Source organism: Anolis sagrei, chromosome 2 (assembly GCF_037176765.1).
Source record: "Anolis sagrei isolate rAnoSag1 chromosome 2, rAnoSag1.mat, whole genome shotgun sequence".
Classification (NCBI taxonomy): Eukaryota; Metazoa; Chordata; class Lepidosauria; order Squamata; family Dactyloidae; genus Anolis; species Anolis sagrei.
Genome location: NC_090022.1, coordinates 4,315,812 through 4,328,743, shown reverse-complemented (window position 1 = coordinate 4,328,743; position 12,932 = coordinate 4,315,812). Strand labels below are relative to the sequence as shown.

General features: G+C 44.9%; 1 long non-coding RNA gene across 1 annotated transcript; it reads left to right on the top strand.

Annotated features, from left to right (window-relative positions):
• On the top strand, positions 1–8,386 carry LOC132766283 (uncharacterized). Its single transcript, XR_010909374.1, has 3 exons — positions 1–375; positions 1,375–1,563; positions 5,810–8,386. It is a non-coding gene; the product is annotated as an uncharacterized lncRNA (long non-coding RNA).
• Positions 8,387–12,932: the final 4,546 nt, after the last annotated feature.

Sequence of the window (12,932 nt, the reverse complement as noted above, 5' to 3'; positions counted from 1 at the left end):
TTCCAACTCCATCCTTCTATGATCATGTGTTAATTACTGCACAAAACCTCAAAGCATTTGAAGACAAAGGCCATCTCTTAAACAAAGCTTCCCAGTCACTCCTTAGAGTGAGACTGCATTCAAATAATTTGGCGCCTTTCCCTTCCGGGCCTCTGATTGGCCGCCATCTCCAAGGCTCCTCCCCCTCCGCGCGACCTAGGCCTGGCTCAATCAAACCTTTCCGCCAATCAAATGCCAGAGAACTCTGTTTCCTTGGAAACGAGGGGCTGAGGGAAGTGCGTCACTCTTCTCCCTCCCCTTCCTCGGAGGCCGGAAGAGGCTTGCCTGTGTTCTCTGAGGCTCTCCTTCCTTCCGGTCTTTCTTGGCGGGACGCAGGTAAGGAAGTTATTATATTGGTATTATTACTGTGGTCATTGTAGACATATAGATATTATTATTATTATTATTAGACACAAATATTATTAAAGCTATATAGGTATTAGTAGTATAGATGTTATTTATTTATTTATGAACTAGCCCTCCCCTGCCATTTATTGCTGTGGCCCACATGGGGGTTCTGTGTGGGAGGTTTGGCCCAATTCTATCATTGGTGGGGTTCAGAATGCTCTGTGATTGTAGGTGAACTATAAATCCCAGCAACTACAACTCCCAAATGTCAAGATTCTATTTTCCCCAAACTCCACCGTGTTCACATTTGGGCATATTGAGTATTCGTGTAGAGTTTGGTCCAGATCCATCATTGTTTGAGTCCACAGTGATCTCTGGATGTAGGTGAACTACAACTCCAAAACCAAAGGACACTGTCCACCAAACCCTTCCAGTATTTTCTGTTGGTCGTGGGAGAACTGTGTGCCAAGTTTGGTTCAATTGCATCGTTGGTGGGCTTCAAAATGCTCTTTGATTGTAGGTGAACTATAAATCCCAGCAACTGCAACTCCCAAATGACAAAATCAATTTTTTTGAGTGAAGGGCATACATTGGGTTGTTAGGTGTATTGTGTCCAAATTTGGTGTCAATTCGTTCAGTGGTTTTTGAGTTCTGTGAATATCACAAACAAACGTTACATTTTTATTTATATAGATTTCATATCAAAAGCATTGCATACATTAGTATAAAACTGATAAAAAATAGAAGGAGCAGAGGGCTCAATATCTTTCGAGCAAAAACAGGCAACAGATGTAAGGATATTATTACAGACCTACAGATATTATTATATGCATATAGATGTTATTACTGTTATTATATAGCTATTAATAAAGGTGTATACATATTATTATATAGTATATATATTCTTATTATTAATATAGGCATATTGGTATTATTGTTATAATGTACGGATATTTTTGACAGACGTTTGTTTGTTTGTTTGTTTAGAGTTTTTATAACTCAGTCTTCTCGACCTTCGAGGAGGGACTCAGGCCGGCTAACAACATAAGATACAGAACAATAAGAAAAACATTCTAAATCATCAATATAAAATACATTAAAATACAATTCATACAAGTTACAGCAAAAATCAGCTCGTCAAAAAGAATCACAAATTCATCGCCATCCGCCAGAAAGGTAATCAGTTATTGACTCAGGAAGAGCATATTTCTTCACAACCGTGGACAGCGAGTGGAGGCCTGGTCTCCGAGAGGTCCCCTCTCTCTCTCTTGTGGGGTTCCTCTGGAGGCCATTCTCTCCCCTCTGTTGTTTAACATCTATATGCGACCGCTTGCTCAGCTGGTTCGAGGTTTTGGGCTTGAGTGTTATCAGTACGCCGATGACACTCAGCTAGTGCTGAAGATGGAAGGCCGACCGGACTCTGTACCCGATTGTTTCCATCAGTGCCTCGAGGCCGTGACTGGATGGCTGCGTGCCAGCAGGTTGAGGGGGAATTCAGAAAAGATGGAGATCCTATGGCTGGGTCGACCGAGCAGTGGGGACGTCCAGCTGCCTACCCTGGATGGTGAGGCGCTACGCCTGTCATCGTTGGTCAAGAGTCTGGGAGTCCTTTTGGACCCTCTGCTGACGATGGAGGCCCAGGTCTCCGCCGTGAGCAGAACTGCCTTTTTCCATCTGTGGCAGGCTAGACGGCTGGCCCCCTCCCTGTCCAGGGATGACCTAGCTACGTTGATCCAGGCCACGGTCATCTCAAGACTGGACTACTGTAACACCCTCTACATTGGCATTCCTTTGTCGGTGATCCGGAAGCTCAAGTTGGTACAAAATGCAGCTGCTTGGCTTCTTGCGGGAACTCTGATGAGATGCCTCATAACTCCAATCTTACTGCAGCTGCATTGGTTACCAATTGAGCACCGGATCACTTTCAAAGTGATGGTACTCACCTTGAAGGCCTTGCATGGTCTGGGGCCGATGTACCTGAGGGACCGCCTCACCCCCTCCCAACCCCAGAGATCCCTCCAAGATCGATCGGAAATTCCCAGTGTCAAGACCTTGCGTCTAACAGCAACCAGACGCAGAGCCTTCACAGCAGTTGCACCATCACTCTGGAATACTCTGCCACCTGAAGTCTGTGCCTTGCGGGACTTATTAGCTTTCCGCAGGGCATGTAAGACATATCTGTTTCGACAGGCCTTTGACTTTTGATATTGCTGTTTTTAAATTGTGTTGGATTTTAGCCATTCTTGTAAGCCGCTCCGAGCCCCAGGGGAGTGGCGGCATATACGTTTGAACAATAAATAAATAAATAAATATTGTCTTGAAACTGTTTTAAGGAAAGGTCTGCAGTTTTTCAAATTAAACAAACCAGGCACCATCTCCATAGACATATGGATATTATTATAGGCATATAGACATTATTACAAACATACAGATATTGTGATAGAAATGTAGATATTATTGTATTGTCGAAGGCTTTCATGGCTGGAATCACTAGGTTCTTGTGGGTTTTTTCGGGCTATAGGGCCATGTTCTAGAGGCATTTCCCCTGACGTTTAGCCTGCATCTATGGCAAGCATCCTCAGAGGTAGTGAGGCAGTGACCTCACAACCTCTGAGGATGCTTGCCATAGATGCAGGCGAAACGTCAGGAGAAATGCCTCTAGAACATGGCCCTATAGCCCGAAAAAACCCACAAGAACCTAGTAGGTATTGTTATAGACATATAGATATCCTAGATATATATATTATTATAGATTGATAGATATTATTATGATAGATATTATTACTGTTGATATATTACAGCCCTGGGTTGCTATAAAGTAAAAATGGATGGCCATCTTTTGGGAGTGTTTTGATTGTGCCTTCCCGGACAGCCTTTCTAAGCTCACAGAGCGTGTGTTTTTGTCCTTTCTTTGAATACTGGACTTCATTTCCCAGAATTCCTTCCCATAACTCAGTATGGGTGAGCTTTCTGGGCACACGCACACACACAGAATCCCTCCCGTGTGAGTTCCCAGCAGAGGCAGCCCCATGCTACCAACAAGCAAGAAGGAAAGGAAAGGAAAGGAGGGAGATCTGGAGGAGAGTGTCCTCTCTCTCTCTCTCTCTCTCTCTCTCTCTCTCTCTCTCTCTCTCTCTCTGTCCCTCCCTCTATCTCTCTGAATCCTTTGGGAAGAGAGAGGCAGGGGGTAGTCAGAGGGATAGACTGGCCACCTTTCCCTCACTCTCTCAGCTATTGGGTTTTTTTCCCCCCTCCTACAGGAGCGAGGGGAGGGTGTTCTTTTAACGCATGCTCTGTGTAGGGATTTAGCTTGCGGGGGGGGGGGGGAGTTCTTTCCAGTTAATTATTATGATTTTTTTTTTGCATGAAGGACATACATTGCTTTAGTTGGAGTGTTGTGTCCAAATTTGCCCGCAATTCACCCAGTGGTTTCTGAGTTCTGTTAATCCCACAAACGAACATTACATTTTTATTTATATAGATTATAGTATTATAGTAATATATTATATTATACTATAATAATACTGTGATGTATGGATATCAATATGCTACTACTAATAATGTGCCTTATCACAATAAATATAATAATTTTTATTTATTTATTTATTTACTGTATTTGTATACTACCTTTCTCAGCCTTTCGGCGACTCAAAGCGGTTTACAGGCAACAAGGAATATACATAAAATCAAAATGCACATAAAAACATTAAAGACACTATAAAACCAAAACAGAAATAAAAAGCAACAGGCAGAAGACAGGTGTTTTTAAAGTCTCTTCCTCAGTCCCCTTCCTCCTCTTAGCTGGCTTGGGACGGGGAGGGTAGCAACAGGATTTCCTCCTTCTCCTCCTGAGGTGGCAGGCAGATGTAGTAAGCAACAGCTAGGAGACAGGTGTTTTTAAAGTCTCTTCCTCAGTCCCCTTTCTCCTCTTAGCTGGCTTGGGAGGGGAGGGAGAGAAGCAACAGGATTTCCTCCTTCTCCTCCTGAGGTGGCAGGCAGATGTAGTAAGCAAGGTGTTTTTAAAGTCTCTTCCTCAGTTCCCTTTCTCCTCTTAGCTGGCTTGAAGGGGGTGGGGGAGTAGCAGCAGGATTTCCTCCTTCTCCTCCTGAGGTGGCAGGCAGATGTAGTAAGCAACAGCCAGGAGACAGGTGTTTTTAAAGTCTCTTCCTCAGTCCCCTTTCTCCTCTTAGCTGGCTTGGGAGGGGAGGGAGAGAAGCAACAGGATTTCCTCCTTCTCCTCCTGAGGTGGCAGGCAGATGTAGTAAGCAAGGTGTTTTTAAAGTCTCTTCCTCAGTTCCCTTTCTCCTCTTAGCTGGCTTGAAGGGGGTGGGGGAGTAGCAGCTGGATTTCCTCCTTCTCCTGAGGTGGCAGGCAGATGTAGTAAGCAACAGCCAGGAGAAAGGTGTTTTAAACGTCTCTTCCTCAGTCCCCTTCCTCCTCTTAGCTGGCTTGGGAGTGGGAGGGTAGCAGCAGGATTTCCTCCTTCTCCTCCTGAGGTGGCAGGCAGATGTAGTAAGCAACAACCAGGAGACAGGTGTTTTTAAAGTCTCTTCCTCAGTCCCCTTTCTCCTCTTAGCTGGCTTGTGTGGTTTATAGGGATGGTAATCACAATCAGAGGTGCAGCATTATTATTATGTACTAGCTGTCCCCTGCCACACGTTGCTGTGGCCCAGTAGATGTGTCTTGTGTGTGTCTATATTTCTGTATATATGTGGTTATGTGCAAGTGTTGCACAATGCTGGGTCCAGCAAGGGGTGGAACCTCATCCATTGCCAGGGAAGGAAAGAAGGAGAGGAAGAGAAGCAAATAAGGAAAGAGAGAAGGAAGGATGGAAGCAAAGAGCAAAGGAAGGAAGGAAAAAAGGGAGGTGAAGGACAAAGAGGTAGAAAGGTAAGGAAAAAAGGAAGGAGGGAGGGAAAGAAAGAAAGGAGAAAAAAGAGGGAGGGAAGGTTGGCCACAGCAACACGTGGCGGATACAGCTAGTAGACACACACACACACGCATACAAACTTAGCACCTGGGAAGGAAACCCACTCCAACCCGGGCTGGCTTCGAACTCATGACCTTTTTGGTCAGAGTGATCTTAATGCAGCTGACACTCAGCCAGCTGCGCCGGGATTGTGGCACAGCTGGCTGAGTGTCAGCTGCATTAAGATCACTCTGACCAAAAAGGTCATGAGTTCGAAGCTAGCCCGGGTTGGAGTGGGTTTCCAACCAATTGTATGTAGCCTGTTGTCAACCTTTGCAACCCGAAAGACAGTTGCATCTGTCAAGTAGGAAAATAAAGAAAGGGAGAAAGTGCAAATTAGAAGATATTTTGGGAACATTTTTTGCAAACCACATGTGCCTCCTGATGCTCTCTTTACAAATGAGAAAGAGCTAATCATGTATATTTGTATATTTATTTATTATCTCTGTTTAGGGGTCGGCATGAAAGCACCTGTCAAACGTTCCAGGTTGGAACCTCTGGATTCAGCTGAACCAGTTTCTAAGAAGCAACGCAGTGGAGACATCATGTCGGAATTGGAAGACTTTGATCAAATCAACGAAAATATGACATTTTTGACACAATGCGTTGCTGAGCTTCATAGAATGGCAAAGGAATTGCGCACCCGTTATATACATTTTAAGGAATATAAAAAGAAGGTGGAACAATGCTTTTTGCGTGCAAATTTTTGGGTTCTTTATAATGAAATGAAAGGAAGGAAAATGTATGTGCTGCCCACACTCCCTGGCCAGCCTCAGATAAGTCGAAGGTTGCCCAGGAGAGGGAAAAGAGATCAGAAGAAGAAGCCCACGCCCGGAGGCCTGTACTGGAGGAGACGTAAAGTGGTCAACAAGGCGAGGAAAACTCTTGCCCTTTCCAAAAGTAATCGAAAACGTAAATGGGCTCCGTTCTCAAGGGTGGCAGACCCAACTTCTTATTCTACCAGTGAAAGCAGAGAGAGGGAAGGGCATTCTCCTGAACCCTCCGAGGGGGAACGCCAACCCCAACAGGTAGACTCCCCATCTAATGAAGGAGAGTGCCAACCTCAACAGGTAGACTCTCTAGGTAATGAGGGAGAGTGCCAACCTCAACAGGTAGACTCTCCAGGTAATGAGGATGATGGGTCACCCCCTGTGGTTGCGAAACCTGTGCAGTTATGGCGTACTACATCTCCTAAATGTAATTCATTGCATATTGGGGTGGCATACAGTTTCCGCAAATCAGTAACCCAGAGACCATACACTCAGATTGTACACTCGTTTTACGCTGTTATCCAAGGCCGTTTAGGTGATCTGAACCAGAGGATTGATCCACAAAATGGTGTTATTGTGAGAATACAAGCCTCGGGGTTACAAAATCCCATCATCTTTTTAAAAAGATGTGGCAATGTCTTTAATGAGGAGTTGTTTCTGGCCCAATTGAGCCGTAATTTGCAAAGCAACATGGAAATATGTGCGCATGCGGATTTTAACCTCATGTTCACCATAGCAACACCACGACAGGGTGGTGCGCATTGAAATCGGGGGTCCGTTCCTGCCAGTGAACTAATTCACAGGAAGAGGCATTAAATTGTAACAGAACTATTAAGTTTAATATGTTTAAAGAGGGGGAAACTGAAAACTAAATGGGTAGCAGGTTATTGTTATGATTGTTGTTATTGTCAGGATTAATTTAGTTATGTATGTGCTTTAAATGTGCTTCTATGTATTTCCAAGATGGATTCCAATGTGTATTAGAAATGCTGTGCAGATTGTTTATTCCATGAGGCTGTGATTATGTAACCTTGAGAGAAGTAAGATAATGCTTGCTCTTGCTGGGAACAGAAGGGAGTAACTAGTCTCAGCAAGAAGAGATAAGCAGTAGGCTTGGGCGGTTTCGTTCGTTAATTTCGTAATTCGTTATTAATTCATATTTAAATTAGCTTACGATCCAATATTGAGCCATGCAGGAATAGTGTGAGGAGTAAATTAGATTCGAAACATTTTTTTCAATTTATTTCGTAATTGTTTCGTAATTATTTCATAATTATTTTCGCATGTCTGGTGCAAGTTTTATAGTTGTTGTGTGTTTTATCACACCAACAGTCAACAACAGAGGGAGAGGGAAGCTTCAGAAGTTCCCCCTGTCCCATTTGGAGGTTTTTTTTAGCATATTGCGCAATAGCGTCCGCCATTAACAAATCAATTCGTAATCTTACGAAATTTCGGAAATTTCAAAATTTTTAAAAGGAAATTTTCGGAATTATTTAAAAAAACGAAACGCAAGGCCCCCCTAAAAACAAAACGAGTTTAGAACCAAATTTTTCCGTGGTTACCCAAGCCTAATAAGCAGGTGAGAAGAGACTTTTGTTTTGACTAGTTCCTGGATTGTAGCTCGCTGTAGTAAGACGTGTCTTTTGAATGTGCTTAGTAAAACTTAGTTTCTTTTGTAACTAAGGCCCGTCGCAAACTCTGTTCCTGCAGGAGAAAACCTTGCTAGCATGTCCCTGACGTCACGAGACTCCGCCTCTCTCCCCGCCCCTTTCTCCGCCCCTTTCTCTTTGCCAGCGTGGTTTTTCCTTTGCTAGGGCAGCATTGCCCGCATTTTCTCTCAGTTGGCAGAATTCAACTGAGAGAAAATGCGGGCAATGCTGCCCTAGCAAAGGAAAAACCACGCTGGCAAAGAGAAAGGGGCGGGGAGAGAGGCGCAGGCTCATGACGTCAGGGACTTGCTAGCAAGGTTTTCTCCCGCAGGAACCTAGTTTGCGACGGCTCTTAAAGACTGCAGTCCTTATTTTGCAACACAGTGTCTGCTGATCTAGCAATCCTTCTGCTGTGCAGCGCCAAACTCTGACAGTTATTCTGGATTAGAGTCTGCAAAATGCTAATATGCTTAATGATGATTCTATGAAGGTGTGAAGTATATGTATCTGTCTTTTTAAACACCTTTCCCATCTCGTATATTGCCGCATTTTTGGAAAAAAATGTCAATTTTATATTCTGATAATTAAAAAGATATTTTAAAAAAGAGAAACATTTGATATTATTATTATTATTATTATTATTATTATTATTATTATTAACTTTATTTGTACCCCGCTAGCATCTCCCGAAGTACTTGATGCAGCTTACAAAGGCCAAGGCCTCAAAACACAACATAACAATACACAACCTAAAGCAAATTAAAAACAGTTAAAGCAATATTAAACAACAGCAATAAACAATATACCAAGACACAATAAAACTGGGCCGGGCCAGAGTAATGGGTACAAGATTAAAAGTGCTGATGTGACAGGTGATATGTAAGGATTATCGGGTAAGTGCAGTGTGCAGCAATCTTAATTCTAATAAAGTGCTGGGACTTGGTATTGGAGTTTTCCTATTCTGGGAAGGCACATCGGAACAGCCAGGTCTTCAGGTTCTTTCTAAAGACTGCCAGTGTAGGGGCCTGTCTAAGATCTTTGGGGAGGGTGTTCCAGAGTCGGGGGGCCGCCACAGAAAAGGCCCTGTCTCACGTCCCCACCAAACGCGCCTGCGCCGCAGGCGGGATCACGAGCAGGTCCTCTCCGGATGAACGAAGTGAGCACGTGGGTTCATAAACGGAGATGCGGTCACGCAGGTAGGATGGTCCCAAACCGTTCAGGGCTTTGTAGGTAAGCACCTGCACCTTAAATTGGGCTCGGAAAATGAACGGCAGCGAGTGGAGCTCCTTAAACAGGAGGGTTGACCTCTCTCTGTAAGGAGAACCAGTTAACATCCTGGCCGCTGCCCGTTGGACCAGTTGGAATTTCCGAGCCGTTTTCAAGGGCAGCCCCATGTAGATAGATTTGCATTATTCTGGCACTAACCTATGTTTCGCTGGAGGTTTATTTGGAGTTACGAGTTGAAATAAACCCACAGATTCAGAGATGCTGACAGCAGCCTGAAAACTGCATGAGGAACTTGGTTGGTCAGATCAGAAAAATGGTATTTCTACTGTTGAACAGTATTTAAGAGTCAACATTGACATGCCCTACGATTCAAAGTCTGTGGGCCCTTTTGAAGAGGCATAGCCCCAAATATCCACAAACGTATACTCTACTCTTACACTATGAGCATTTCTATGGGATTCTGAATGTGAAACCTTTTTTGGAGCTCGAAACTGCACATTTTGCCGCAAACTCTAGAATCATGACCATCATTCTTATTTGTTTACAGTATTTATATTCCGCCCTTCTCACCCCGCAATGGGACTCATGGCGGATTACAATGCACACATACATGACAAACATTCAATGCCATTTAGACATACAACATATATAGACAGACACAGAAGCCAGCTTTTCGGGTTCCATGAGAGTATGCTCGATTACGGCCACGGGGAGCTGCGGCTTCACCATCCACTTGTGACGCCGACTCCTTTGATGGAGCTCTTCCTCATTCTTCTGCATGCTGCTGGAAGGTTTTATGGCATTGTAAATTAGTTAAATTAGCCTCCCTACATAAAGCAGTATGTCAATTTCCTACTTGACAGATGCAACTGTCTTTCGGGCTGCATAGGTCGACAGCAAGCTAAACTATTGGTGGTCAGGAGCTTACTCTGACCCGGGCTGGCTTTGAACTCGTGACCTCTCGGTCAGTAGTGAGTTAATGCAGCTGGCTACTAACTAGCTGTGCCATCTTGTCTTGGCACACAGAGCCCCCATGACCCACTCTACATCCTACTGCAGTTTGGAGGATGCTTGACCATGGATGATGGGACTTGAAGTACCTCGACTCACTTCCCGAGACCGCTGCAACCCTCATCCAATGACTGATCAAGACCAAACTTGGCACCCATGACCCCCTTTACATCCTGGTGAAGTTTGGGGGAGAACAGACAATGGGTGATGGGATTTGTAGTACTTTCAAACCCTTTGGTTCCCACAGACCACTGCGGCCCCCCAGCAAAGTCCAATAAAGACCAACTTGGCACACAGAGCCCCCCATGAACCATTCTACATCCTGGTGCAGTTTCAAAAAGGACGGACCATAGATGATGGGATTTGAAGTACCTTAACTCACTTTCCGAGACTGCTGCAACCCTCAGCCAATGACTGATCAAGACCAAAGTTGGCACACGGAGCCCCCATTACCCACTCTAATTCCTGGTGCAGTTTGAAGGAGGTTGGACCACAGATTATGGGACTTACAGTACCTTCACTCACTCTGTGACCAAAGCAACACTCATCCAATTACCAATAAAAACCAAATTTGGCACAGAGAGTCCCCATGGCCAACTCAACATTCTGGTGTGGTTTGGGGGAAGACAAACTACGGATGATGGGAATTGAAGTATCTTCATTCACTTTCTGAGACTACTGTGACCTTCATCCAATGACTGATCATGAGCACACAGAGCCCCCATGACCCACTCTCCATCCTGGTGCAGGTTGGAGGAAGACAGACCACGGATGTTGGGACTTGAAATACCTTCAATTACTTCTCATGACCACTGCGACACTCATTCAATGACTGATCAAGACCAAACTTGGGACACAGAGCCGCCATGACGCACTCTACATCCTGGTGCAGTTTGGAGGAGGATGGAGCATGGATGATGGGAGTTATAGTTCACCCATACCCACTGAAACAAAATGACATTGGATCTAGATTAAAAATTTAGCACAGACAAACAATATACCTTTCTCAAATCACCCGGGCACAACCGGGTCCCAAAGCTAGTCTTGAATATAAGTGAATTCAAAACAGGGCCTCCCAATTGTTTTGGATTTCAATTCCCATAGTTCCTGAACCTGAGGCTGTGAGGAATTGTGGGAGTTGAAGTCCAAAACACCTCCAAGGCCCAAGTTTGTCCATGCCTGTAACAGGTGGTTAGCTAGCTAAGATTTCTGGGAGTTGAAGTCCAAACACCTGGAGGCCCTTCCCGGCTTCTGATTGGCTGCAAACTCCAAGGCTCCTCCCCCTCTGTCTTCCGCATCCCATGACCGGCTCCCTGCACGTGACCAAGCCTGCCTCAACCACCAATGAAATGCAAGAGAACCCTGTTTCCTCGGAAACGAGGCCTGAGGGAAGTGCGTCCCTCTTCTCCCTGCCTCCTTCCCACTTCCTGCCTCTCTCAGGCGGCGGCGACGACTCACTGATTTCTCGGAGGCCGGAAGCGGCTTCTTTGTGTTGTGTTTTCCTCTCAGCCCTTCTTCCCTGTCTTTCCTTGGTGGCTTCGTAGAAGAATGGAGATAAGGGAGGCCTACGTGGCTTCCCCTCAGAAAAGACCTCTTTTCCTTCAAGCGAGGCTGGTTTTCCCTCAGAAGAAGCCCTTTTCTCTCAAAAAACGCCAAACGAGGCTGGTTTTCCCTCAGAAAAAGCCATTTCCCCCTCAAAAAACGCCAAACGAGGCTGGTTTTCCCTCAGAAAAAGCCATTTCCCCCTCAAAAAACGCCAAACGAGGCTGGTTTTCCCTCAGAAAAAGCCATCCCCCCCCCCAAAAAAACGCCAAACGAGGCTGGTTTTCCCTCAGAAAAAGCAATATCCCCCTCAAAAAACGCCAAACGAGGCTGGTTTTCCCTCAGAAAAAGACATTTCCCCCTCAAAAACCGCCAAACGAGGCTGGTTTTCCCTCAGAAAAAGCCATTTCCCCCTCAAAAAACGCCAAACGAGGCTGGTTTTCCCTCAGAAAAAGCCATTTCCCCCTCAAAAAACGCCAAACGAGGCTGGTTTTCCCTCAGAAAAAGCCATCCCCCCCCAAAAAAAACGCCAAACGAGGCTGGTTTTCCCTCAGAAAAAGCAATATCCCCCTCAAAAAACGCCAAACGAGGCTGGTTTTCCCTCAGAAAAAGACATTTCCCCCTCAAAAACCGCCAAACGAGGCTGGTTTTCCCTCAGAAAAAGCCATTTCCCCCTCAAAAAACGCCAAACGAGGCTGGTTTTCCCTCAGAAAAAGCCCTTTTCTCACAAAAAACGCCAAACGAGGCTGGTTTTCCCACAGAAAAAGCCCTTTTCTCTCAAAAAACGCCAAACGAGGCTGGTTTTCCCTCAGAAAAAGACATTTCCCTCTCAAAAATGCCAAATGAGGCTGGTTTTCCCTCAGAGAAGGCCTTTTCTTCCCTCAGAAAGGCCACAGGAGGGTTGTTTTCCCTCAGAATGGAGGGGACATGGTTTTACAAAGGGAATGTTCAGATATTTCCCCAATGCCCATATGTCATGATTTACTGCCATATTGGCCTATTTCTGCAGTAGGCCTATGTTCACAGAAAATGCTGATTGTTTGAGAAATCAGTGCTCCAAAGAAGAAGTTACTATTCAAGGATAACAGTATATCCGGACAAAACCAGCTAGCTGATGGCTAGTTAGAACCCCCAAGTTTCCCAGTCGCTCTGGAGCCATGTTTGCAACAGACTAACAGATAAGATACAGTCATGGTCAGAGAACAATGGACCATAGTTATGCCATAGTTGTGCCATTGTTAGGATCCCACGTGTGCTATAATGTCAATCAAAACCATAACTAATGAACAACTGTATAGCTAACTTAGACCAATGAAATGATTTGTCTTTGGGAACCAATGAAAATGTATATTCCATTTACTATAAATGCTCTGCAGC